The sequence below is a fragment of the Delphinus delphis genome, chromosome 13 (genome assembly GCF_949987515.2).
Source record: "Delphinus delphis chromosome 13, mDelDel1.2, whole genome shotgun sequence".
Taxonomy (NCBI): domain Eukaryota; kingdom Metazoa; phylum Chordata; class Mammalia; order Artiodactyla; family Delphinidae; genus Delphinus; species Delphinus delphis.
The window spans coordinates 21889672-21915892 of NC_082695.1; the positions used below are offsets into that span (position 1 = coordinate 21889672).

The following is a 26221-nucleotide window of genomic DNA, read 5'->3' on the forward strand; positions in this document are numbered from 1 at the left end:
TTTGTTTTATAGCTCTTTCACTGATGTTGATGGATTTTCTGTAGCTCTTTTGGAGACAGGGAGGCAGATGAGTGCTCTTAATCTTTTAGTGGAATCTTAAGCTGATAAAAGTTTGCAGTCTTCAAGCCAGTTCTTTAGGTACTTTTGTGGTCAGTGCCTTTAAAGCAGAGGGTACTTCCCTAAAACAGTTCAGAAAAATTTTTAAAGGGACAATTCTAGCTCAAGTGCAAAATCCTTACTTCTAGTAATAGTGAATCTACTGTGGTAAGTATTTTGGCAAACTGTCCCCTAAAAATCTATAGACTATTGCATAGAACCAGGATGCAAGCCTTAGCTTTCATGAGACACTGCTGAAAAGTAATTGACAGTGATCTGAAAACTTAGAATGCCTAAGTATGCAAAGAATAGGTTGCAACTACTGAAGAGCTATTTTTATGCACAGAAATCTCATATTCCATTCTAAACGCAATACTTCTTCAAAACCAAGTAAATAATTTCTTAGAGTACACTTTTAAAAATACATGGTAAGGAACACGTTACTGAGCTTTGGTGTCAGCGAAATGAGTTGAATTCCAGGGTCTGTCAATCCTCTGGACAGGGCCACTACTGTGTTAGTTTTCTCACCTGTAAACAACAGTAACTAAATATCATTGGGTCTTCGACAGTTAAAAGGATTACAAACTGCACAAGGATAGGGACTCTCTCTTCTGTAAACCTTCCATGAAAAGAATAGGCAATCAAATATTCTTGAATAAATGAAGTCACAACACTTAATGAATGCTTATTAAATTTCACTTTAAACATATACCAGGGACTTCCCTGGTGGTCCAGTGGTTAAGAATCCGCCTTCCAGTGCAGGGGACGCGGGTTCAATCCCTGGTCGGGTAACTAAGATTCCATACGCCTCCGGACAACTAAGCCCTCACGCAGCAACTACTGAACCTGCATGCTCGCCTCGCATTGAAGATCCATTGCTGCCAACATAAAAATAAATAAACAAGCAAACATATACCAGTATTAGTTCATGGATTCCTGAATTTATAAGGTGATGCTTTGACATTTCCACATTCCTCATAGGGGTCTACTTTTTGTTACAAATAGATTTAGTTAACACTGTCATACACTTTCCATTATTTGTGGGAGTGGTTTTACAGGAATTTCGTAAAGTGCCTGTTAGAAAGACAAATGCTAGTCCCTAGAAGAGGCCCAAAAATCTGTATTTAAAAACCTCCTACAAAAGATTCTTCTGTAGATGGTATGAGTACCATATTTTAAGAAGTCTGGAAGAAAATGTTCAAACTTTTGGCTTTTTTCTTCCATGTGAACCATCTTCTAGCCAAACTGATCAGTCTCCTGAACTAGAAGACCTTGGTCTGGGACAGAAACCCAAATTTCCATGAATACAGAAAAACTGCAGCACCTCCCAATGGACCAAAAGATTACTCATTACACCTCAACTCTTACCATTGTTTCTTTACTGTTTTAAGGATTGTTAAAACATCTGGCTGCTGGGTTGAAATGAACTCTTCAAATGTACCACACAAATACTTCACAAATGTTAAATAAGCATGTGGTTCAATCCCTGAAAGAGTCATACTTATTTTTTTGAACAGCTACTTACAAAATAATCTAAATCACTGGAATTATAAATCATGTAACTGCTTGTGATTCAAAGGCAAGGCACAGCCATGATACTGCATATGTAACAGTCTCCATAAATACAAAAATACATCTTTATAAATATAGGAAAACATAGTAACATATCTTGTTAAAGGACAATAGCTTTTAGTTCTTTAGAGAAGTATGCCTGAAACTCCATAACTGAAGCCATGGTTATATTTATAACCAGTTTAAGGAGGATGTTGCCCACTGCCTAACATATGTAGGACAGTTAGGGTATTTCTGCAAAGCATTCATAATTTGTGTGTTATCCAGAAGTAGTTTCATCAGCCGGTACTCCCTCTGTGCATTTACTGATGTTCTTTTCAGGGGCCTTATTAATTCTAATTGTTGTAAGTGTTCAAAAGCCTTCATGACAACAGGTTTCTCAAAATTATAAACAGAATGGGCCCTCCTTTGAACAAACTTCTGAAACTCATTATAAACCATTTTAAAATTAAAGGGCTCCTCTTCATAGATGTCATTTAAATGTTTCATTGCTATGATAAGACAGATTTCCAAGACCGACAGACCACGTACAATATTTGCTTTAGAGTCCACGCTACACAGCTGGTTTGCCTCCATCAGATCTGCTGCAGTCATAAATGGTTGTGATGGTGTTACGCGATTTAAAGCAAGCCTCAGTAGCATGTGTAATGACCACAGGTTTTTGCTGACATTGAAATGCTTCTGCAGCACTTCTTGCACACTTCTATCTTCTGAGAGACTCTGAACCTTCTCATTCCACTTCTCAGCGAAAATCTTGTCTGGAAATACTGCAGATAGAGATAATTGTTCTCTAAATATTTTAAGATACTGTGGAAAACCAAATGAATTCATTAAGTGTATCTGCCAGTGGAAAAATCGTGACTTCACTCTTTTTTCTAAGAGTTCCAAAATATGCAATCTACGTGTAAGACCAATAACTGCTACTGCAGTCTGTGCAAACTGAGAAATGTCAAAAAGATTATAGAGGAGCGTTTGGTTTTTATGATGAGCAAAAAGATCAAATTCATCTAACATGAAGATCTCTGGGCAACTACTAGTCCAGTCACCTTTTTTTAAAGCTTCCAGAAGAAATGAAAGGTTTTCAGCAAAGCTTCCAAAAACTTTATCTCCAACTAGTTTCCAGATTTAACTGCCTTTAGGGCAATTTTATCATCGATCTGCAGCAGTCCATTTAAGTGAACTTGTAATACATTTTCACTCCCTCTTCTACTTCTATTAGTTCTTTCAAAGCATGGTTTATTAACATAGTCTTTCCTGATCCTCGGGGTCCAATAATGAGAGCAGAGTTACTTTCTCCATGGATAGCAGTTCTTTTCAGCAGCTCAATTAAGTGTTTATATTGTACTTGTACTCCAAATAGGTTACTATGTGGACTCTGATGACAAAATCTTTCACGTAAAATTCTTTGTACCCGCGAAAGGTATTCTGCTTGTATTAAGTTGTTACTCTTTGATTTACGACTGCTCATTTCAACAAATTGAAATCCAGGGCAGAGCAGGATTCTGGGGACCACAGGAATCCCTTCATAGGCTCCTCTCGCCGCATGCTCTGCTCTGCCTCACCTGCTGCCGCTGCCAGCGATACACCCATACTCCCTTTACCATGGCTCTCATGGAGCTGAGCCAGCAGGCAGAGCAGCCCCTTGAGGGTCTCTGAAAGCAGAGCTGAAGTACAGACTCCAAGGGTCTTCTGCACGAGGTGGAAGGAGTCTCGGGATGTACCTGGAGGGGAGGAAGCCAGCCGGGCATTATAAATACTCCCGGGGCCTCGGAGTAGGATGGCAGAGGACATCCGGGGCCATTCCAAAGGCAGGGCTGATAGGCTCACACCTTGTTCATGTGAGCTGCTACTACATTCATGTTTTAGGAATTTTTTTTTTTTAATTATGAAGATGAGTCTCTACCTCTTAAACTGTTAGTTGTCATGCCCTGGCTGGTGCTGTTAATATACAACTGAGACTGGAGGCCATAAATTTGAAGATGATGAGCTGTTGCCAGCAAACTTTCCTCTTACAATAAAAAATTTTTAAAAAAAGAAACCCTCCCCCCATGCCAGATTTGTTTGTCTGAAACTTGTCTCTGTAGGTATCCCAGGGGCTCCCATGGAAGCTGGCCTGGGATGGTGGGGAGACAAGGGAAGGGACAGAGCAGGTCAGTCTGAGTTGGGACTGGCCTGTGCTTGCATCCTGGTGCACGTGCTGTGTCAGGGCCTGCATCTGGGCTTAAAATGCTATTCATTCATCAACATACTGACCCCCTTTTCAAGTTTCATTTTTCTGTTGTTTTGACTATAAAAGGGACACTTTTTATAAAACCAGTTTCTGTGATCTGGAACAGGGTTCTCAAACTTTTATGTGCATCAAAATCATCTGGCCCCCACCTCAAGAGAGTCTGATTCAGTGGCCCTGGGGTGGGGCCTGATAATTTGCATTTCTAACAAGTTTCCCGATATCACTGCTACGGCTGATCTGGCAACCACCCTTTGAGAACCACTGATCTAGAAGGTACAAGGAAATGAGCACCATCTTCAATCTTACCACTCAGAACCATTGTTAACATTTGAAATGTAGTGAATATATATTTATGTATATGGACAGAGTTTTAAAAGCAAAGGTGGTTCTGTGCTATACATATTATTGCTTTTACCTTGCAGCATGTGGAACTTCCCCCACCAGGGACTGAACCTGCACCCCCTGCAGTGGACACACGGAATCTTAACCACTGGACCGCCAGGGAAGTCCAAAACAAACTTTAAATTTTAGAATCGTTTTAGACTTAAGATAAGCTGCCAAGATAGCGAGTTCCCATATACCATTCACCCAGTTTCTCTTATTGTTAATGTCTTACATTATTGTGGTACATTTGTCACAACTAAGGAACCAACAGTGGTACATTACTGTTAACTCCACACTGTTTTTGCTTTTAATGAAAATATTACTTTTAATGTTTTTTTATAATAAGATTCAAATATCAGAACTGAATAGTGACAGAAGGAAAAGACCTCTTTACTCCTCCCATCTCATTACCTATATATTTCAGAGTATTTTTCTGTGCACTTATATACCTATGTAATCAGACCACACACACACCTTTTTTTTTTTTCATTTAATGTGTCTTGAAAGTTTTTCTTTATCAGTATATCTAGATCTGTCCCATTGTATTTCAATGGATAGCACACATTGCTTGGAACCCTTTTAAAACTTAATAATATCAGTTTCCAGAATTTAAGTCTAGTGGATGAAAGGTGAGGTAGGGCATACCTCCCTTTTATCTTGCATTGGAGGTTAGACATTATTTGCCCGCCTCTGTGGAGTACTTAGCATGTTCCAGGCACTGCCAAGCCTTTAGCATGCATTATCTAACACACTTATCAAAACAACCTTATGAAACAGGTATCATTATTGTCCTTATTAACAGATGAGGAAACAGGGTCAGGGAGGTTAAGCGAGCAAAACCCTTTGACGACTTTCTAGCTGAAGCAGGCTCTCTGGCGTTTTGAGTGTCGTGAGCCACTCAGTTTAGTGTGACCATGGTGTGTTTGTTCAGCTTTCCTGTGTGCCACACCCAGTGCTAGAATATGAAGGTGAAGGATGTCGTTAAGGAACTTGGGTTAGTTGGGAGGACATGCATGTAAACAAATAATTATAGGCTAAGAATTACACCAGAGGTTTAAAATTACTGGTGGGGTTTTGACACCTTAAAAAAAAATCCACTGGAGGAGGGGATATGTGCTTGGAACTGTTGCATTGCCGAGGTGCAGAGGGAAATGCAGCATCAGACTTGGCAATCTGACCTGAGTTCGAAGTCTAGTGTTACTTTTCAGCTGAGTGACCCTAGGTAAGGCACTTAGCCTCTCTGAGTTTTTGTTATGAGTATCTTAAAAAATACTTCTTATGGGCTTCCCTGGTGGCGCAGTGGTTGAGAGTCCGCCTGCCGATGCAGGGGATACAGGTTCGTGCCCCGGTCTGGGAAGATCCCACATGCTACAGAGCGGCTGGGCCCGTGAGCCATGGCCGCTGAGCCTGCGGGTCCGGAGACTGTGTTCCGCAACGGGAGAGGCCACAACAGTGAGAGGCCCGCGTACAGCAAAAAAAAAAAAAAACAAAAAAAAAACTTCTTATGGTTGTAAGATTAAATAGATACATAGTAAGAGCTAGCTATTGTTATGCTTAATAAATACACAAATATATATTAAGTATTTTATATATTTAGTGGGCTTAATAAATATAAATGTGTAATCTGTGCCACATCAATTGCTGAGTGGAAACTTGGAGGACTTCCCTGGCGGTGCAGTGGTTGGGACTCAGCGCTTCCACTGCAGGGGGCACGGGTTTGATCCCTGGTTGGGGAACTAGGATCATGCATGGTATGCGGCGCGGCCTAAATTAAGGGAAAAAAAAAAAAATCCTTGGAAAGTTCTAGACAGAAATAAGTAAGGAGCCAAATCTCACAGTCTGTTATCTCTCGAGACCAAATCCTGAAGGCCTCCCGGGACGCCTCATGCCCCCATCTTGCCCTCTCTTGATGGGCCTCGCTCTTGGCACTTACCCCTCACTCCCACGTGCATTTTATTCTTTTCGTGCCTTCTCTCCTCTGTGTAACTGCAGTCTCTTTGAAGGGCAGGATCTCTGCCTTTCATTCTTGTGTCCCCTGCAGTTAAATGGAAACACGTTGAACATCAGTTGCAGAACCAGGTGCTTTAGGAGGGGAGGTGCACGCTCTCCTTGCCAAGATGGTCGAGCTTAAACAGGATGGTCTTGGAAGAGTTTTTTCATCTCTCCCAACCATTCTTCCCCCCTGGGTTTTTCAGACGTTGGCCTTTTACACCCAAACTTGAGTTTTTAACATGGATGGGTCACTCAACATTTTGTTCAAGATTTTTAATGAACTGTATCTTAATATATGAGTAGTCTGTGTTATGAGTTAACTTAGTCCTCGGATCTTTCACTGGGAAGAAAGATTTATGTTGATATTCCCCGCCCCCCAACTTAGAAAAGCAGAACAAAACCTCAGCAGGCCTGCGTCTTGTGTAGCCAGGACAATTCCGACCAGACTGCCACAGGTTAGATAAAATGCCTTTTGCCTTTTTCCTTTCCTACTTATGCTTGGGGTAAAGAACCTTCTGGCAAAGATTCTGGACCAGCAAAGCTGGAATAATATTGTAAAGAAGTTTTGGTTGAAGATGAAGCTAAGTGAGTTGAAGGAAAGAGTAGCTTCTTTGCTGTGTAATGGCTTGGAGAAGTTTCTAAGTTTGTCCTGGGGGATTGGCGGTTAAAACATGGTCCATGTCAACCTGAACTGTCTAAATAGTAATCTGGAGAAGAAATAAGGCAGTGTTATATTTTTTCTCCTTTCCCTTGAAAATTGGCTGAACCCCACACGTTGGTTGGAAAGTGGGCTTGACTTGAGTATGTGAAAATCCACTTTCCTGGATCCAAAGAGCAGGACTCCCATTTCTGAAGGGTAGTAACAGAGAGCCAGGCGAGGTTTCTGCCGTTTTGTGTTTTTTTTTTGGAAGGAGTTTGCTCCCCCTAAGAGAGCCAACTATTCAGAAAACTTAATCACAGGTTCTTCCTCCATTCAGACTTAATCTGGTCATTCAGAAGCACTTTCCCTCCCCTTCAGAGGCTGCTGGCACCTGACCTGGGGCCACAGAGGTCTTCCTCTGGGCCTTTGGAAGGCTGAGAGGGCAGGAGCAAGTTTGATTCTTTGGGTTAGGGGGTTGGGTTGGGTCTCTTAAACTTAATCTCCAGTTGTGAACTGTAAGGGAGACCAACTCCCCTTTATCATTTACCATTGCAGCCAGAAGCTTCTAATGGTTTCAGCCAAAAATATTTATGAAAATGACCCAATATAACAAAAATGTATTTAACTGAGGTTGTTCATTTTATGGACAGTTGTTCCTTTTCAGGCACTTGAATCACCCTCATGAATTCCTTTTTTTTTTTTTCCCCTCCTCGTTTTCTGTCTTCAGTTCTCTAACATGTTAAGTGACAGTGGAAGGTACTCGAGAAGTCTTTCTTCATATAAATAAGTGCCTACATCTTTCCTCATACTTCTCTTTTCTTTTTTTTCTTTTTAATTTTTATTGGAGTATAGTTGATTTACAATGTTGTGTTAGTTTCTGCTGTATAGCAAAGTGAGTCAGTTATACATATATCTACTCTTTTTTAGATTCTTTTCCCATATAGGCCATTACAGAGTACTGTACTTCTCTCTTTTCTTGACACTAAAAACCAAAACAAAACAAAAAACCCACAAGAGTAGAAGTAGGGTTCTGAGAAGTCCTGTGTTGGTGGCAGCATTGGCGGCTGAGGAAGAAAGTGATGAGACCCTGGCACGCTGATTAGGAGCACTTGCTTGTTTACTAGCTGGGTGGCAATAAAAGGTGTCTGGAGTACTGCAGACTTATTTTTGTTGATTTGAATTCAGAGTTTATTTCATTTTTATTTTTTTAATTTCATGTTTACGCTTTTCCACTTGGCTGAGGACAAATACAGATAAAGTCTTGGCCTATTGAAAGAACCATTTAAATTTGTTTTTTTTTTTTTAACAGCACATTTTATATCTGCAAAATGTGATGAAGACAGAGCCATTCATAAAAACAGATTGCACAAGTCTGTGACTTCTGAGTGTTTACCCTGGAAGAAATCACCCGTGCCATTTTAGCCTTGCCCTTTCACATGGGATATGGTTCTGTGATTGAGTTTCAGGCCTGAACCCTTTGTGTGTGTACATCTAGCCCCATGAACCTCTCACCTGTTTCAGGAAATCATTTTGAGCAAAATGATATCTTCTTTGAGAGTCTGAGCACTTTCTCAGCAGAGCCATGTGATACAGACACAGAGAGCAGGGTGAGGACATACAGATGTGTCCACCTGCCTGTGGGCCTGACTTCTGTGAAAACCCACCAGAACCAACAGATGGACTGTTCTTTGGGAGCACTTTGTTTCAGAACTTCATATAGCACATCAAGCCATTTAGTAGCAGCCAGAAGCGAAGACGAAGCTTTAGCCCCTCTCCTTGTCCCTAGACCTTTATGGTTGTCGCCCATGACAACCAAGAACTTCAGCTTGGGATTTGGGAGACCTGGCTTCCAGATGAGCTGGGGGAATGGCCTAAGGTCTGTCTTCATTCGGAGTGAAGGAATGGGACTTGATTCTCTAGTGGTCTCTTCCCCCTGAGTCCTGTGTGATTTCTGTGCACCAGTGCTACATCTGGGGTTGGAGAGCTCAAATGCAAAAGGGACTATTTGAGATGTCCACTTAGGGGCTGTGAATCCTGTCGACTCTTGTGCTTTTTACCTGGAAAAATGAGGGCAGCTTTTACCCAAATTAAAGGCCGCCCTGAGATTCCCCTATTTGGATTCTGTGGGCAAGTGGTAGGTACACTCTTCTTTGTGGCTGCTGTTGCTGTATTGGGAAGGGGGCATTTGGACCAAGGATTTAGAGATTTTTCTGCCGGGAGGTGATCACATTTGTACTGAGATGGTGCTTAAAGCTGATACTTGCCGTTTTATCACTAATGGCTGTTTCTCTTTCCATAGCCGTGGGTTTTATCTGGCCGTCTCTCAGGTACGTTGACAGTTTTGACTAGCGCTTAAAAAGGCAAGTTCAGGAAATGCTATTTTCTGTGTTTCTTCTTTTCCTACTTTCCCCTTGTTGAGCAGCACAAAACTGCCAGGTTTTATGTTCCACTGGGCAGTTGCTGCTGGTCTGATGTTTTTCTCTCCCCTTCTTCCTCCTCCTCCTGTGCCCCCTCCCCCGGAGACGCCCCTCCCGCATCCGTGCTATGCTCCGAGGGGAGCTGTACCTTTGTGGTTCTTCTGCAGCTGCCGGACTTTGATGGGGACATGCTTGCTGCCTCTACACTTGCTTCCCGTAGCAACCGGCTCTTTGAAGATGACCTCTTGCTGTTTGCCTGTTGTCTCTTGTGTTGGATTATAGATGAGAGATTTACCAGGCTGGGGGTAGGAGCCTGCTGTTAGCACATTTCTTTTAGGGTTCCCAGCGTCCCTCAGCCTGTGCTTTCTCTTTCCAGAATATGAGGTTTTGCGGGGGTGGGGGTGTGGAGGGGATATTTGTGCAGAATCAAGCACAGTTTTGAGTGTGTAGGATTGCCCTAGTTGTGAGATAATGTGGAAATAGTTGCTGCAGTGATTCCTTACTGAAGCTATTTGGTTTACTTTTCATTTTTATTATAATGTGATTAACACTTATTAGGACGGGAGGGCACTCTTTGATCCCCCACTCCCCCCAGGTGTTAGTATGTTGGCAGTAAACTTGCTTCCCCATGTAACCTGAGTGCTGGGAATTGCCGAAGTACCTAAATCTCCACACACTTGAACACCCGTGTTTTCCCCCAAAGCATCAATTTTTCTTTCTTTACAGCAGCAGAATCCCCTCACATGTGGCCCCTGTCTTGCTTGGACAGCCCCTGATGTGCTGTGCACAGCTAGTGTATGGATTTCTGTTCAGCTCTGTGAACTTGCCTTGGACAGAATGAGGACATTGTGGAACAGCAAGGATTCCAAAGGAACCCTGGATTAAAACAAAAACTAGCCTTTTTTTTTTTTAACCTATCCAAGTGACAACGGCTAAAATAATAGTAGCACACATTTTAGTAAAAAGGTACAAGAAAATAGACATTTTTATGCACTGCTGGTAGGAGGGTTGTTTGTAGCAGCGTACGTATCAAGGGCCTTAAAAATATTCATACTCCTTGACTCAACAGTTTTTCTTCTAGGAATTTATCCTAAAAAACAAAAAATAAAAAACAAAATCAGAGGTGCATATCAAGATTTTTGTGTGAGGATGTTCACTAATATGTTATTTATGATAAAAATTGCCAACAATGAGGATATCTGGCTGGCAAAGTGATAGTGCTTTTGTTCATATAGTAGAGTGCTTTACAGACATTAAAATTGTTTGAGAGTATCTAATGTCAAGGGAAAATGCTCATAAATGGGAAAAAAGCAGAATATAATAATGTAGTATAGGGAATTCCCTGGCGGTCCAGTAGTTAGGGCTCTGTGCTTCCACTGCAGGGGGTATGGGTTCAATCCCTGGTTGCGGAACTAAGATCCCGCATGCTGCGAGGTGCAGCAAAAAAAGTGTAGTATATCATATGATCCTACTTTTTTTCATTAAAAAATAAGAAAAATTGTATGGCATACATAGAAAAAGGCTATAATGAAATACTACCTCTCAATTTTTTCTCCGGTAATGAGATTTTGGGGTGTGTTAATTTTCTTCATATTCCGAGTTCTTCAGTGATCAGATAATTACTTTTATAAGCTGAGAAATTTAAAAAATTGATTCCCTACAGATTAACCCACAAAGTACATTGATAATATTTTCTTTCAAAGCTAAGTATTTTTTAAATAGGTGAACCAAGATAATGCATCTCTTCTTTGTTTTTTTTGTCATTAGAATGTGCTTGTGGTTTTTTTTTTGTTTTTTTTTTAAATTGATGCAACCATCATTCTTTGTGTGAGAGAAATGGCTTTGCAGCTTTAAGAAGTTGTGGTTTTATCCAAAAGGAAGTTCTATCCCTTAGCAGGAATTCAATAAAATAATATATCATCTTTTGTAATCATGCAATGATGCCTGACTTCAAAGTGACTTACTAGTTTGTGGGCATTGGTGTTTGGATTGGTTGTTTTTGGCAAAGTCCAGCTGGACTGTCCATTTGTTAAAGGTGGATGCATGGCACTGGGCTTTGGAAGCCCTTCTGTTTGTTAGTGGTTGAAATCACTAGTTATGGACCTTACCTTTATTTGGAAATATTTGTGATTTGGGGGAAGAAAGAGAAGTTTCGCAGGTGATGGTTCTATGAGCAGGTTATCTAGGGGCATCAGGGTGGTGGGAGAGTGTTTTGGGGACCGGAGGGCGTGTTTCATTTGTGTTTGACAGTAGCCGATGGTGGCTGATGGTAGGAAGATCTGCACTGTTTGTTAAGGTGAACTTGACTATGAGGTTGGTTGAGTTGTTCAGCTATGCTACAAGCCTTATGCTTCTTCAACCCTCACTGTCACCAATTACTTGGGAAGCTCATAAAGCTGGGAGGAAGAGAAATATAGCACTCATTTCTTGGGAAGGCATTGAGAGGCAAGTCTAGAATGCTGGAATATGGGTAAAACTAGCTTCTGTTGGGTTCATCTTGTGGGAGGGACTGGTGAAGTTAGGGTTGGCTCTCCTGAGAGGGTTTAGTTTTTTAATATCTCTTCTATTTTGAATCCTTTAAATAGGCACATGTGGGAATCCACAGGTGTCTAGATGGAGTTTTCTTTTAACTGGTATCCTGTTATTAACCACAGATTACTGAATAACGTTACATCGTATGGACACCACATTTTGTTTATCCATTCATCAGTTTATGATCATTTGGGTTGTTTCCACTCTTTGGTTATTATAAACAGTGCTGCTGTGAACATTCATGTTCACGTCCTTGTGTGGACATGTTTTCATTTCTCTTGGGTGTAAACGTACCAGTAGAATTGCTAGGTCATACAGTAACTCTATGTTTCATATTTTCAGGAACTACTAGACTATTTTCCAAGTGATTGCACCATTTTACATTCTTATCAGCAGTGCATGAGGGTTCCAATTTCTCTCTGTCCTCATCAACACTTGTTGTCTGTTTTTTTGATTATAGTCATACTAGTAGATGTGAAGTAGTACCTCGTGTTCTGATTGCATTTCTCTGGGGCTAATGGTGTTAAGCATCTCTCCGTATGCTTATTGGTCTTTTGTATATCTTATTTGGAAAAATGTCTACTCAGATCCTTTGTCCACTTAAATTGGGTAATTCTTTTTTTTTTATTGTAAGAGTTCTTAACGCTCATAAAGTTTTTTTTTTTTTTTAATATTTATTTATTTGCACTGGGTCTTAGTTGCAGCGCGCATGCTCCTTAGTTGTGGCATGTGGACTTACTGGTTGCGGCATGCGGACTCTTGGTTGTGGCATGCATGTGGGATCTAGTTCCCCAGCCAGGAACGAACCTGGGCCCCCTGCATTGGGAGCGCAGAGTCTTACCCACTGGATCACGAGGGAAGTCCCTCATGAAGTATTAAGGTGCACAAAGAGATTTTCTTTATGTGGGTTGTATCTACTGATATTTGCCAGGTGAGAAATTAAAACAAAAACTTTAAAAATATTTAATTTTAAAATATGCTTTAAAATAATAATAAACCCATTACATGTTAACATAACTAACATTTTTTATGAAACAATATTATGCTTTGGAAAATATAATGAAGAGTGGTCTTTTTAATATTTTTATCTCTTTAATATCTGGCTTAATAGAAGATAGTTGGATTCTCACATCTACTTCTGTACCCAGTTTGTTTTGATATGCTTTGGTTGAAGTATATGAAGAAAATCTGGCCTTATACAGATGTGTAGTTGGAAAAGGGAGAAGTATTTTATTAGTTTCTTAAGATAATTGTGGATATCTTTGATACTACATCAAAACTTAGCAAGAGGTAGTTTCTTGAAGGTTAATTGTAATGTGGAACCTGAAGCCATATAGATGAACTCTTCATATTCTTTTATGTTGAAATCCATTGGTCTTGCTTGCACTTTGAATGGGTCTGTTACTAATGAATGATTTTGTATTATCGTGCATTGGTTATTTAGAAAATACTGATTCACTGAGTCATATGGCTCTTTCAAATGCTGACACATTTCATTATACAGTATTAAAAAATCACATTTGTTAATATCCTCATCATCCTCAATAGGAAAGTCTTTAAGTAGTATTGGGATTCTGTCAAGCACATGGTGGTAGATACAAATTTCTCCAAATTCTAATTTTGCTTGGAAGCTCAGATTTTATTGTTGGCAACAAATATTGTCAATTGTTTTCCTTGAAGTGGCAGGCTCGCTTCATTCGTGAGAAAATGTCTGCCCTGTACTTATCTGTATAACCATACTTTGTCAGTTATTCTTTTAAGTAAAAATGGTGTCCCATAAAAAAGTGGCTAGTTCAGTTTGCAACTCACAATTGCACAAGTACTTTATCATGAAGCAACCATGTGCTTTGGTATGCAGCAGAAGTGCTCTACGCATACTTCCTTTGTCACACAGAATATTAAAGAAGTATGTACTCAGGAGTTGGGAGCTAATAAAATAAAAAACAATAAAATAAAAATAGTTTTTATTCATCAGTGTTCTTCATCAGTATTGCTTCGTCAGCATTCTTAAGGAAACTCCTTTTTCTGATTGCAAGTATACAGTAGTCAGGAGTGCAATCTGGCGCCACTGCCTTGATTCACTCAACAGTATTATCCCACTGTTACATTTACACAATCAGTGCAAATGTCGGCATAATGTAAAAGGCAGTTGTTGTCTTAGTATTATTACAAATATGGTATTGCCCTCGCAGATTCTTTTAAAAGGTTTAAGGACCACCCCCACTGCCGCCCCACCAGGAGCTTATAGAGTGGACTTTGAGAAACACGGGCTAGATGGCATTTAATGGAAATTGGGGTGAAATTGTTTTGAAGGCACTTGCCTCTCTGTTATCTCAGATGTTAGCACACATTTGCATGATGATAGTGACAGTGTGTGTGTATGTGTGTGTGTATTATGCACCTTGTAGTTGGACATTCTTCCTAGTCTTCAGCAATATTCAGAATCACAAAGCTATTACCACTGAGGCTCCTTTGAAAATAAAATGCCTTCCCGTTTTCTTTTCTTTTTCTTCCAAGAAAAAGCCTCTCTTCATCACCCACCTTTGCCAGATGTGATGTTTCCTTATTTCATGTTTTGAGTTTGAGAAAACAGGGGCCCTTTAGGGCCTTCCTGCATATGTCTGTTTCTCAGGACACTCCTTACTCTGGAAACCCTAGATGGGTGTCTAGCTCAAGCCCAGGCCAGTGGCTGGCAATGACCTGATCCTTGCCATGTAAATCCTCACTGAATGGCATGAGACTCAAAGTTAGCAGTTCACGGAATTGTAAGGTGAGCCCCGTTTCCCAGCCAATTATGACCCGATCTAAAGCCATAGCTGGGCCATTAATGTATTTTGGGCCTTGTTCTCTTTTATATCTTGCCAAACTCAGAGAGTCTACCGTATAGCTCCTGGCAACAGGCCTCTGCCAAAACTGTTTATGAATGTATCATTTTACACCTCATTTTTCCTGTTTCCCCTTGTGATGGCACCTTGCCTGTGTTTCTCTCCCACATCTTTCTGCCCACTTAAAAAAAATTATTCATTTAACTTATTCCTGCATTGTGATACAGACTTTTGGCTTCTGCAGTTACTTATTGTGCAAGAGATGCTAAAGAATGAAAATGCTAATTTCTTACAGGACCCTTTCTTTCTCAACTACCAGTGATTCTCCAAGGGCCCTCTTATGGGGTTGAATTATGTCCCTTCCCCCAAATTCATGTGTTGAAGCTTTAACCCCCAGTACCTCAGAATGTGACCATTTTGGGAGATGGATTCTTTACAGAGGTAATCAAGTGAAAATGAGATCATTAGGGAGGGTCCTGATCAAATATGGCTGGTGTCCTTATAAAATGGGGAAATCTGGACACAGACACGAACACAGGGAGAACCATGTGAAGATGGGAAGCAGTGATGGGGTGATGATTCTACAAACCACGGAACGCCAAAGATTGCCAGCAGCCCCCCGCCAGAAGCGAAGGGAGAGGTGGGAACAGATTCTCCCTCAGCCATCAGACACCTTGATCTCTGACTTCCGGCCTTCTGCACTGTGAGACAGTGCGTTGGTGTTGAAACCACCCAGTCTGTGGCATTTGTTAGGACAACCCTAGGACCCTGATCCTGGTTTCAAGGCTGACTGCTCTCCCTCGTGGCCCCGTGGTTCTGTTATTCACCTTGGACCTTTGTTCCATAGGTCGCACCATGGATGGTCTCCCAGGGCGACCTGTGCCACCCCCCGTGTGAGGGTCCTGCTCAGAGCAATGCTCCCTTAGTGCTCTCACTGATGAGGAATGCAAGGTTGAGGATGGCATCCTCTGGAGGAATGGAGAGAGACGGTATTGGACTCCGGGGCAGGCAGCTTCACGCATCTGCACCCATCCTTTCCCCGGCACTGATGAGAGATGTTGAAATCTGCCTGGCCTCCTCTTGCTCCCCTTTCCTGCGGAGCAAGGAGTGTTGAGCCAGAATGGGTACATTTGGCTTTATTTTCTCCAAGTGCTTTCTCCCTGGGACCCTCCTGCGGGTTCCCAGCTGACCGCCTGTTTGCACCACACTGCAAGGAGAGGTGGCCAAGAAAAGCGAGCTGCTGGAATGCTCGGGGCCCCGAAACATTGCTCTTCGTGGTAGTTTGGTTCTTGCCAGGATGTCCTTGTAAAACTTTTATGAAGATGTTGTTGTACTTGCATTGGAGGTTGAAAATTGCTGTTAACTTTGCTAAGTCCCGTGTCCCCCAGGAATGTGGGCCACTGAGGAAATGCCTCCGGCCCTCCCTTCTGGACGGGCGCTGCGCTGTGGCAGCTGCCTGCGCAGAAAGTTGAGCTGGATGGATGGATTAAGGGACATCAGCTAGGCCTTTGTTTAAAAATATTTAAAATATGTTTGAACCTCCCTTTATCAACAAAGAACAGTTCCTTTCGGCAGAGAGAAGTTTTTCATTTCCATGTTTTTTTTGCGATTTTGTTTGGTCCTTTTGTATATTCGTGACTTTGGTAAAGTGTTCCCATTCACATTTTGAAAGCCGAGTACAAAAGGCGCTGCATAATGTTCTATTTTGCTTAAGGGAAAAGAGCAGTTTACTTCTATTAAGAACATAATGTTTATGAAGATAATCTTCTCTGGCTTGAGTTAATTTTTTCTGGTGCTGAGCTTTGACGATTAAAAAAAAAAGAACATGTTTGAGAATGTGTGTATTTTAAACTTCTCTGGAATTAGGAGTTAATGGAGGCATATCAGTAATGAGAATGAGCTTTGCAAGTTACAAAGAAAAATGAAAGAGGTTCCTATGTCGGGGTCTGTGCTGCTTTTAGAACCAGGAGTATTAACCAGCTCAGAGTCCTTGACTATTAAGGTATTTTGAGTTAAATGTCAGAATAAAGTATTTTCCTAAAATAAGATCCAGGTTTTTCCTTGCCTTCCTCCGTGATGATCCCAGTTTTGTGTATCAGGTTTCTGCTTAACTTCAGATCTTCTCTGGGCATTTGCCCAGAGTTATTAGAAACCTGAGCTCCTTCTCTACATATGTGCAGGAAGGGCCAGCATGTTGCACAACTCTAGGGGCCCCATTCATCTGAGTAGATGAGACCAGGGTGTGAAGGGTGCCGGCTGGAGCTGGCTGCGTGCAGCCCTGAGTGCAGGTGCCGACAGGAAAGGCATGGTGGGTGGGGGCCCCTGCTTTGGGGGTCATTTATTACATAATTACTTTTAGAAACAGACCCTGGGCATAACCTTTGATATTCTGTGCCCTTGATGAACCAAATCATTCATCTTGAGAAGTATTTGGCCAACCCCGGCTTATGGCTTTTGCCCTCCAGCCACTAGCTTAGCCACAGCTTGACAGGGGTGAGGCCACAGCTTGTGAAAGATCAATCCAGAGAATTATTAGTTGTCTCTTAAGGTTGTCCTGAAATTGCTTGCAGGCCAGCCCTGAAGTTTAGGAACAGAATGTACTTGCATTTCTCCTTTTTATACCTTTCTCCTGCAAGTATTCCTTCCTGTCCTTCAATTGATTCTGGAGACTGGAATCCAAGTGAAGAAAATGAAAGGGGCTTTAGGTAAACATTCTAGAATATTTCAAAAGTTTCAGGGTTTTGGATTGAGGTTAGGGATGCGCCGCCCACGACCGAGGTTCCACTCTGCCCTGAAAGGAATTCTCTCTAGTCAGTCACGTTTCAGCCGTTAATCAGACATTTAACAAATGGCTGATGCGACTATTAGATTGAATCCTTTGCACTTGCCATTTTTGTAAGTCAGAAATAGTTAAATATTGGCGGTTTCCCATGGTCCTACCCGGAGTTCTCTGGAGAGGCTCAGAAGAGCAGGGAGCTGGGACCCACATGCCTGGTGCTGGGCTGGGCTGGGCTGGGCTTCTCACCTCGGCACCACCTGTGTGTGACATTGGGCAGGTCACCGCCCCCATCATTCTGCAGTTCGCTGCTCTGAAAACAGGCATGATGCGGTACCTCGTCATGGGGTTGTTTTAAAGATTAAGTATATTCAGTTCTATAAAGCACTTAGAGCAGGGCCCTAAGCAAGCACGGCTTGCTCTTGTTATATAATGTAGTCATTCTTATAACACCTTCACAATTCCTCCCATATCTGTGTGCCACACTCATTTAATATTTCTCTTTAAAGTGACTATAATTCTAAAAACTGAAGTAACTTTTGATTTTGTTGATTCTTAGATGCTTTGCTTTTTTTGTGTCTTATCATTTCTGACATTGGAATGTCTTAAAATCCATTGTGTGTCCTTGTTTAATTTTTTCCTTGCCACTCAAAGATGTTTGGTTGATGGTGTCTTAGCTTTGGTGAAAAAGGAGATTTTATCAAGAATTTGTGCTTCTCTCTTCTAATTCATGGTAAAATGAACATATGTATATTTATGTATATGAACATAAAACATATGTTTTAAAAAGTCCGCCTGTCCACCACCTAGAATCCTCTGTGGATTTACTTAAGGGTGGGTTGATAGAAAGGACTTCCTGGGGCCTCCCTGGTGGTGCAGTGGTTAAGAATCTGCCTGCTAATGCAGGGGACGTGGGTTCAAGCCCTGGTCCGGGAAGATCCCACATGCCACGGAGCAACTAAGCCCGTGTGCCACAACTACTGAGCCTGCTCTCTAGAGCCTGTGAGTCACAACTACTGAGCCCACATGCCACAACTACTGAAGCCCATGCGCCTAGAGCCCATGCTTCTCAACAAGAGAAACCACTGCAATGAGAAGCCCACGCACCACAATGCAGAGTAAGTAGCCCCTGCTCGCTGCAACTAGAGAAAGCCCACGCGCAGCAACGAAGACCCAACGCGGCCAAAAATAAATAAATAAATTTTAAAAAAGAAAAAGAAAGGACTTCCTGTACTAAACATGGCTTGGAAACCAGCAATAAGCCATCCTTCCATTTACCCCACTGACTACCTGCTGCGGTCCTAAAGGCTGGGCAGGATGGAGTGCAAAGTGTTCTCTTCATCCCCGGGACAGGAAAAGCACGTTGACCCACCTGGCTGATGGGTGGTTGCTCTGTTCATTGTTGGAGCATATCAAGTACCACAGAGATGGTCAGAGACAGGGATGTCCGCCTTGGCCAATAGTGCCTTCAAGTAGGGGGTGTGTTCTCTGCAGGCTGCTTTCTGGGATGGAAATGGGCTGGTAAAGTGATGTGGGAGGCCAACCCTGAAATACAAGGGACTGGACAGTGTGTAGTACAGATAAGGTGGGGAGGGGTGAGGGATAGTTCCTGCTAATACCTGTAGATCTTCCTGTTAGCCGGAAGCGTCTGATGACATATTTTAGGTTTTCTGAGCAACCTTTGATTTTTGTTTCCTTGATTTTTTTTTTTTCTTTTTTTAGCAGCAGCTTCTTGTATTGGATGAAATCCCGAGCTTCCTAGAAACAAAGAGACCTCCTGACTCTTCTTTCCTTCCCTTTTCTGGGGCTGGTGTTTTCTTCTTGACCGAGTGTGTAGCATGGAGAATTTGGGGAAGCTGATTTTGCCTACTCCAGGAAGAGAGGCATGTCTACAAAGCATGGGGCCTGACTTTCAGTCCTTTGAAGTCATCTGCTCTGACTGAGACCGTTTCCCCACTAGCTTCTTGAACCTTGAGCTGAGCAAAAAGTTACTTAATCGCCCCCAAAGCAGTACGTGAGGTGCGTGCAGAGGGCTTCATGCATTCCTGCTTTAACTTTATCTGCCAGAGAGCTGAGAACCGAGTAAGGCACTCCTGCTTCTTAGACCTCTGGGCATCACAGGCCTCCTGTAGAGGGGGGTCTCCATGCCTTCAGGTCTGGGGGATGAATAGTCCCAGAAGGCTTTGGAATCATGCTGGGTCCATTCTGGAGGAAAAATAGGGCCTAACAGCCATGACTGCTTTTCACCCCAAAGTGTATTTAGCCCTGAGGGTCTCAGCAGCCAAGTGGGGTCCAGGGGCACCAGGAGTCCCGAGTGGCACTTCCCCCTCCCAGCACATCTTGATTTGTTAAGAAGGAAGATTTGAATTAGGTCTAGAAAGGTAATATGCATATGGGGCAGACCACAGGGCTTTTTGTTCAAGGCTGTCTGCATTTGGAAGAGAATTGTAGAGCAGTGTAGATTTGTGTGTAGTGTCTTTGGTTTATGACAATTTTTGGTTTATTACAGTGTTATGGTTTGGAGCCAGGACAGTGCTTTCCAGATTCCATCTTTGGAGCCAGGACAGTGCTTTCCAAATTCTGTCTTTGTCGAGGGGCTTTGCAGTTCTGAGATTCTGCTCTGTTGGCACCGGTTACAAGATAAGACTGACAGTCAAAGAATTCCAAGCCGATTATCATCTGGAGCCTCTCCAGCGTGGGATCCTTGGTCTGACTCTTCACTGTGTCACTCACAGCACCTGTCACAGTGCATGACACCCAGAGGGTGCTCAGTAAATTTAGTGAACGGGTTTATTTATATATTTTTAATAAATTTATTTATTTTATTTATTTATTTTTGGTTGCATTGGGTCTTTGTTGCTGAGCACGGGCTTTCTCTTGTTGTGGCAAGCGGGGGCTACTCATTGCAGTGGCTTCTCTTGTGGAGCACGGGCTCTAGGCACGTGGGCTTCAGTAGTTGTGGCACATGGGCTCAGTAGTTGTGGCTTGTGGGCTCTAGAGCGCAGGCTCAGTAGTTGTGGCACACGGGCTTAGTTGCTCCGTGGCATGTGGGATCTTCCTGGACCAGGGCTCGAACCCGTGTCCCCTGCATTGGCAGGCGATTCTTTTTTTTGTGATACGCAGGCCTCTCACTGATGTGGCCTCTCCCGTTGCAGAGCACAGGCTCCGTACGCGCAGGCTCAGTGGCCATGGCTCACGGGCCCAGCCACTTTGCAGCATGTGGGATCTTCCTGGACCGGGGCACAAACCTGTGTCCCCTGCATCGGCAGGCGGACTCTCAACCACTGTGCCACCAGGGAAGCCCTGAACGGGTTTATAAACTTACAGATTTCTTTCTGAGACCTCGTCCATTGCGCTGCATCCAGCAAGATCGTATACTGCCTCCCCCGGGTTGCACCACGTTTAGAGGCGGGAACCAATGTTTTTTCTCTGTCTGGCAGTGTGAAGAACTTTGGGATATGGGGTGGGGCAGCGGAGTGGAGAAGGATGCTTTGAAAAGCAAGTGACTCTTCTGTCTAGTTGTTAATAAGAACTGAGGCTCCAAGCCATTGGAATCAGTTTGGTCTTTGCTGAAACCAGTTGATCTACCAACAACTATTTGCCTACTATGCTGGCAATAAATCAGTAACTGATTGATTTGGCGATGGGTAAAAGTTGTTTTAACTTTTGTCTCCCTCAAATCCAAAGAATGACTAAACAGTCATTTATTTTTCCTGCTGGGGAAGGTGTATGACCCAGTGACTCGGGGGCCTAGTTGGCAGAGGGGATCAGAGTGGCTGGTTTGAACGTGGGTCCAGCTGCCTCTGTGTCTCTTTGGATGTGTCGCCTCCTGAGCGCAGGCTCTTCCTCAACACACAGGGACAGTAATCTCTGTCATGCATACCTTCAGCGAAGGAGTGGATATGACCTTCATTAAGGGTTGTAAAGACTGGGTACCCCAAAGTGGTTGCCGCTCACGGGAAGAGAGGCATGTCTACAAAGCATGGGGCCTGTCTTTCAGTCGGGGGGGAGAGGATGAAAGAGTGGCCCTTGTGGGGCATAGACTCCGGGAGCCTCAGGCTTGTGACGGGCTGCATTTGGTGGGTACCAACTCATCCAGTTTCCTTCGTTTGGCCCATTTCCCAGTTTGGCTTCTCTCTTAGCTCTAGGTAAACAAGTTACTGTGGTCAAAACTGAATGACTTGCACCTGGTACATTTTGTCCTCGCATCTTATAGCAAGAGCTAAATGGTACCCTGGGAGCTTGGCAGAGTGAGTGCCGACTTCATCAGCAGAGAAGAACGCAGTCTCGTGGGAAGGCGAGGCCCTGGAGGAGAGTGCCCTTTCTGGTCTGGAATTTCTCACCAGTCACAAGTGCTCATGAAAATTACCTTTTGGTACTCACTCTCCCATCCTTCCCAAGGGAAGCTGAGTAGCTTCTCAAGTATGTCTTACAACCACAGGGATGAGAATCCCAATTTGTTGAAAAACTAGACCTCAGAAACAGGAAGATACAAGCTGGTCTTTTTAGAGGACGAAGGAGATTCAGTTTACACAAGGCTCTGGCCCAGCAGCTCTGTGGCTCCCACATGGGAAGTGATCCCTTAGCTGTGGAACCAGGCAGCTGGAGGGACGCCATGCCCGCAGACTGCCACACACCCTGGCTAGTGCCACCTCCCCTCTCCTAGGGGAGCATTGCAGTTCACAATGGAGACAAACCTCTGGCCTGAGTGGACCTCTTATATTGACAAATTAAGGTTATCCTCTTCTATGGATAAGAAGATGCCCATTCGCCAAGGTGCATGCTTGCATCTAGAAGTAATAGTACCTAATTACCATATGCAAGTGCAATTTTTGTAAATAAAGAACTTGGCAAACAGTGGCCATTTCATATCATTTTTTCCACTACTTGGAAGCATTGAGTTATGATTTCTGTCATGTAGTTGGTTTCAGGTAGAAAGTGGGAAGCCTAATTTGAATTATCTTCCTTGTCTACACTTGACCTGTTTTCTTTGGCCTAGGCAAGTAATTTTCAAAGTGTTCTCAGAAGTTCACCTTCATCAGAATCATGTTAAAATTCCTAAGTCTGTGTCCCAGCCCTAGAGACTCTGGCTGGGGTTCTGTGTATGGCTGGACCGTGCATTTTTTGTTTCTTTACAGTTCTTTCTTTGAGGTTAAAATTTGCATGGAATGAAATGTACAAATCTTAAGTATTCTACCCTGTGGGTTTTGACAAATGTGTCCCCTTATGTAACTCAACCTTTATCTTTTTTGTCAAGATACAGAACAATATGACCATCAGTCCAGAAGATTCCCTCGTGCCCCTTCCCAGTCAGTCCCCACTGGACTGTGCATCTAGCAGTGCCCCAGGGCTTCTTGTTAATAGTGGCTGAGGCCAGAGAGCCACTGGTAATTAATGAACTACAGTACAGCGTTGGAAGTTTGATCTAGCAGGAAGGGTTGGGGATTGGAGTTACCATCTGAATTCAAGATTCTTGAATTCTGTAGATCTTGGATCCTATTGATAGGGACTATATTTTAAAAAGACATATTTTGGCAACTTGCTTAGGAGTTGCAGGCAACCTCTGGGCCTGCCTTGCTTCTCCCTTCCGAAATCAGGGTGTTTTCAGTTCCAGATGTGGCGTCTACATTGTTGCTTGCACTTTCAACTCCCCTGGGCAGTTTTAACAAAATACCACGGACTGGGTAGCTTATAAACAACCGAAATTTATCATTCACCGTCCTGGAGGCTGGAAGTCTGAGATGTGGGTGCCAGCATCGTCGAGTGAGGGCCCTCTCCTGGGTTACAGACTTCTTGTATCCTTGTGTGGCAGAGGAGTCCAGGGAGCTCTGTGGAGCCTCTTTCATGAGGCACTGATCCCATACGTAACTTTAAGCACCTCCCAGAGGCCCCACCTACTTAATACCATCACCTTTGGGGGTTAGGATTGCAACACAGGAATTCTGTGGGGAGACAAGCATTCAGACCATAGCAGAGCCCATCGCCTGTCAGGCTCTTGCAGGCTGCAACCCCTTCTTGGTGGGGTCCCCTGCAATTCCATGGTTAGGGTTTCCCAGCTACTGGTTCTTCTGCGGCTGTTGCCAGTCATCCTAAGTGTAGAAGACCAGTGCCATTCTTGGCTTCTTCTTGGTGACTCACTTGAGTGCATCAGCTCCCTTTCCTTTATGATGTTGCTGTTTATTTTTCATAATATCAAGGTTTGTCATTTGATCCAGTCTGATCATTTGATCCAAATGACTGTCATTTGATCCAGTCATCCCAGTGATTGACAACCCCCTACCCTCTCCATAGGGAGAGAATACACATGCAGTAGTTAAGCTTAGAAGAGTCCAAACAGGGTGGGCGTTCAGAAGTGGGAGCAGTAATAGTGAGTGGGAGGGTTCTGGAAAGATCAAGCAGAGGCAGTGGGGTTAGAGCTGGACCATGAAGAGTGGATGGAGGCAAGGAATGGGGCATAAGGACCTCCAGGTTACTTAGGTGAATTTATGGTGACATCTTGCTTTTAGGTAGCATTTGGTACTCTTCGGTACTCATTACTTTTTCTTCTCCTTTCTAACAGCTCTGTGAATTAGATGTATGTATGTGAATCCTATGTATTGCTGAGAAACTGAGGTCCAGAGAGAAGAAGTGATTTGCCCAAGACTACCCAGTGAGATCACTGGCAGCCTGAGCTCTCCCTCTTGCTATCTTAAGTTTCCTGTGTCACCTGACCTCCCACTGGTCTCTGACCCCAGAACACCTTCACTGCTCGTTTCCTGTGGTGTTTTGTTTTATTTTGCATTGCTCGGTGCTGCCAAAACAAAATCTTTTTAAAACAGCATTTCCACTGTTAACCTGTATCATCAAACACATTTCTTTATCTTCTAGATTTGAGCCAGTCCTGACTTTAATTTGATACTTTTAAGATAACTGGAGGTGGACAGGGTAAGAGTGTGTTGGGACTTTTGTTTTCCTTTCTTTCTTGAGATTGTAGGGGAGTATTAGATTTCAGAGTCTAAAGTTAACATAGCAGTCACTAGCCAGATGTGGCTTCTTAAATTTGAATTAATTAAAATTAAGTAAAACTTAAAGTCCAGTTCCCTGCCTCCAACAGCCACACGTGGCTCACGGCTCCTGCATTGTCAGTGCAGGAACAGAGCTTGCCCGTTGCCGCGGAAGGTGCTGTTGTTTGCCAGCCCTGGTCCACAGCCGCAGCCCCAACTGAGTGACTTCCCATGACCTCTGACCTTACAAGGAAGGCTCGGAGCATAGAAGGTGTGATAAAGCTGTCCGTGGCACTGACATGTGTTTAGGCCATGTTCTAGCAGTCTCTGGTTCAGCTCCCTAAAAGACACAAGCAGTCGCTTGTTTTTCACAGAGAGGGAAGACTTCTGACCTGAGTTGTACTGACTCCGGTACAAGTGCTCCTGTGGTTGGGCAGCATCCCACGATAGAATCTAGAATCAGTGTCCGTCAGCCCAGCATAACCACAGGTTCCACATCCATGGATTGAACCAACTGTAGATTGAAAATGTTCAGTTGGGAAACAAAATTCCAGAAAGTTCCAGAAAGCAAAAAGTGAATTTGCCTCATTATGGTGACTATTTAGCATTTACATTGTGTTTACAACCGTTTACATTGTACTGAGTATTATAAGTAATCTAGAGATGATTTAAAGTATACGGGAGGATGTGTGTAGGTTATATGCAAATACTGCACCGTTTCGTGTAAGGGACTTAAGCATCCTCGGATTTTGGTGTCCGCAGGGGTCCCAGAACCAGTCACCCGTGGAGACTGAGGGACAACTGTATTATCGTTTGTCCCATGTTTATATGTGGCCATATTACATGTGCTGTTAGTGGTGCGTATTTACACGGTTGTGTGTGGGTAGGTGAAGGCATACGTGTGAAGATATCTGCCTGTGTTGGGAGAGGTATGGTGGGGAGAACAGCTGTAGCCAGAAAAGCTCCTGTGCAGAGGAACGAACTGCCATGTTGCCGCCTCCACCCTTAAGAATGTTCTTTGTTGCCCGTCTCCGACTGGAATTTGGTTTGTACATACTTTGGGTTTGCAAGAATAAAAACCTGAATGCAGAGTTACAGATAAGGGGCTGGTCTTAGTTCAACTGCATTGAGGTGAGTCGTTTTACACACAGTAGCTTACACTGGGAGTGTCCTTTTGGAAGAGGGAGGCAAAGAGGGCTCTTGTGTGTCTCAGCATGTACACTGCCTCTGACGGGATGGTTAGACATCTCAAGGGCCCTGCTCTAGGTTTTAGTCTTTATTCTACCAAGATTAGGGTTTACGAAGCATGAAGAGCCAAATCCATACTAGCTGTCTAAAAAAGACGTCGTCTCATATTGGTTTTCATGGCCCGATTCTGAGCTAGACCTGAATCAGAAAAGGAAGGTTTTCTCTTTTCTCCCCTGGGTCATCATGTGTTTATGAATTAAAGCCCACTTACATAACTGAGTGTTGGCGCTGGGATGCTTGTTACTTTGGGTTGGGTTGGAGAGCTCCATGGTAGAGTTGTTGACTCTCTTTTTATAATGCTGTCTTTGTTTTTGCACCGAATTCCGCAATTTCCTTAAAAACAAACAAAAACCCTTTTAATTGAAGTATTTATTTACCATAAACTAACCATTTAAAGATGCAATATAGGGTTTTTTAAAAATTAATTGATTATTTATTTTTGGCTGCATTGGGTCTTTGTTGCTGTGTGTGGTCTTTCTCTAGTTGCAGCGAGTAGGGGGCTACTCTTTGTTGCTGTACGTGGGCT

General features: G+C 43.1%; 1 protein-coding gene and 1 pseudogene across 1 annotated transcript in view; one reads left to right on the top strand and one right to left on the bottom strand.

The window, feature by feature from the left end:
* The window catches only part of ZNRF3 (zinc and ring finger 3), a 148672-nt gene that overhangs the window by 45934 nt on the left and 76517 nt on the right, over window positions 1–26221 (top strand). The window lies entirely within an intron of this gene.
* LOC132436522 (origin recognition complex subunit 4 pseudogene) lies at window positions 431–3481 on the bottom strand (annotated as a pseudogene).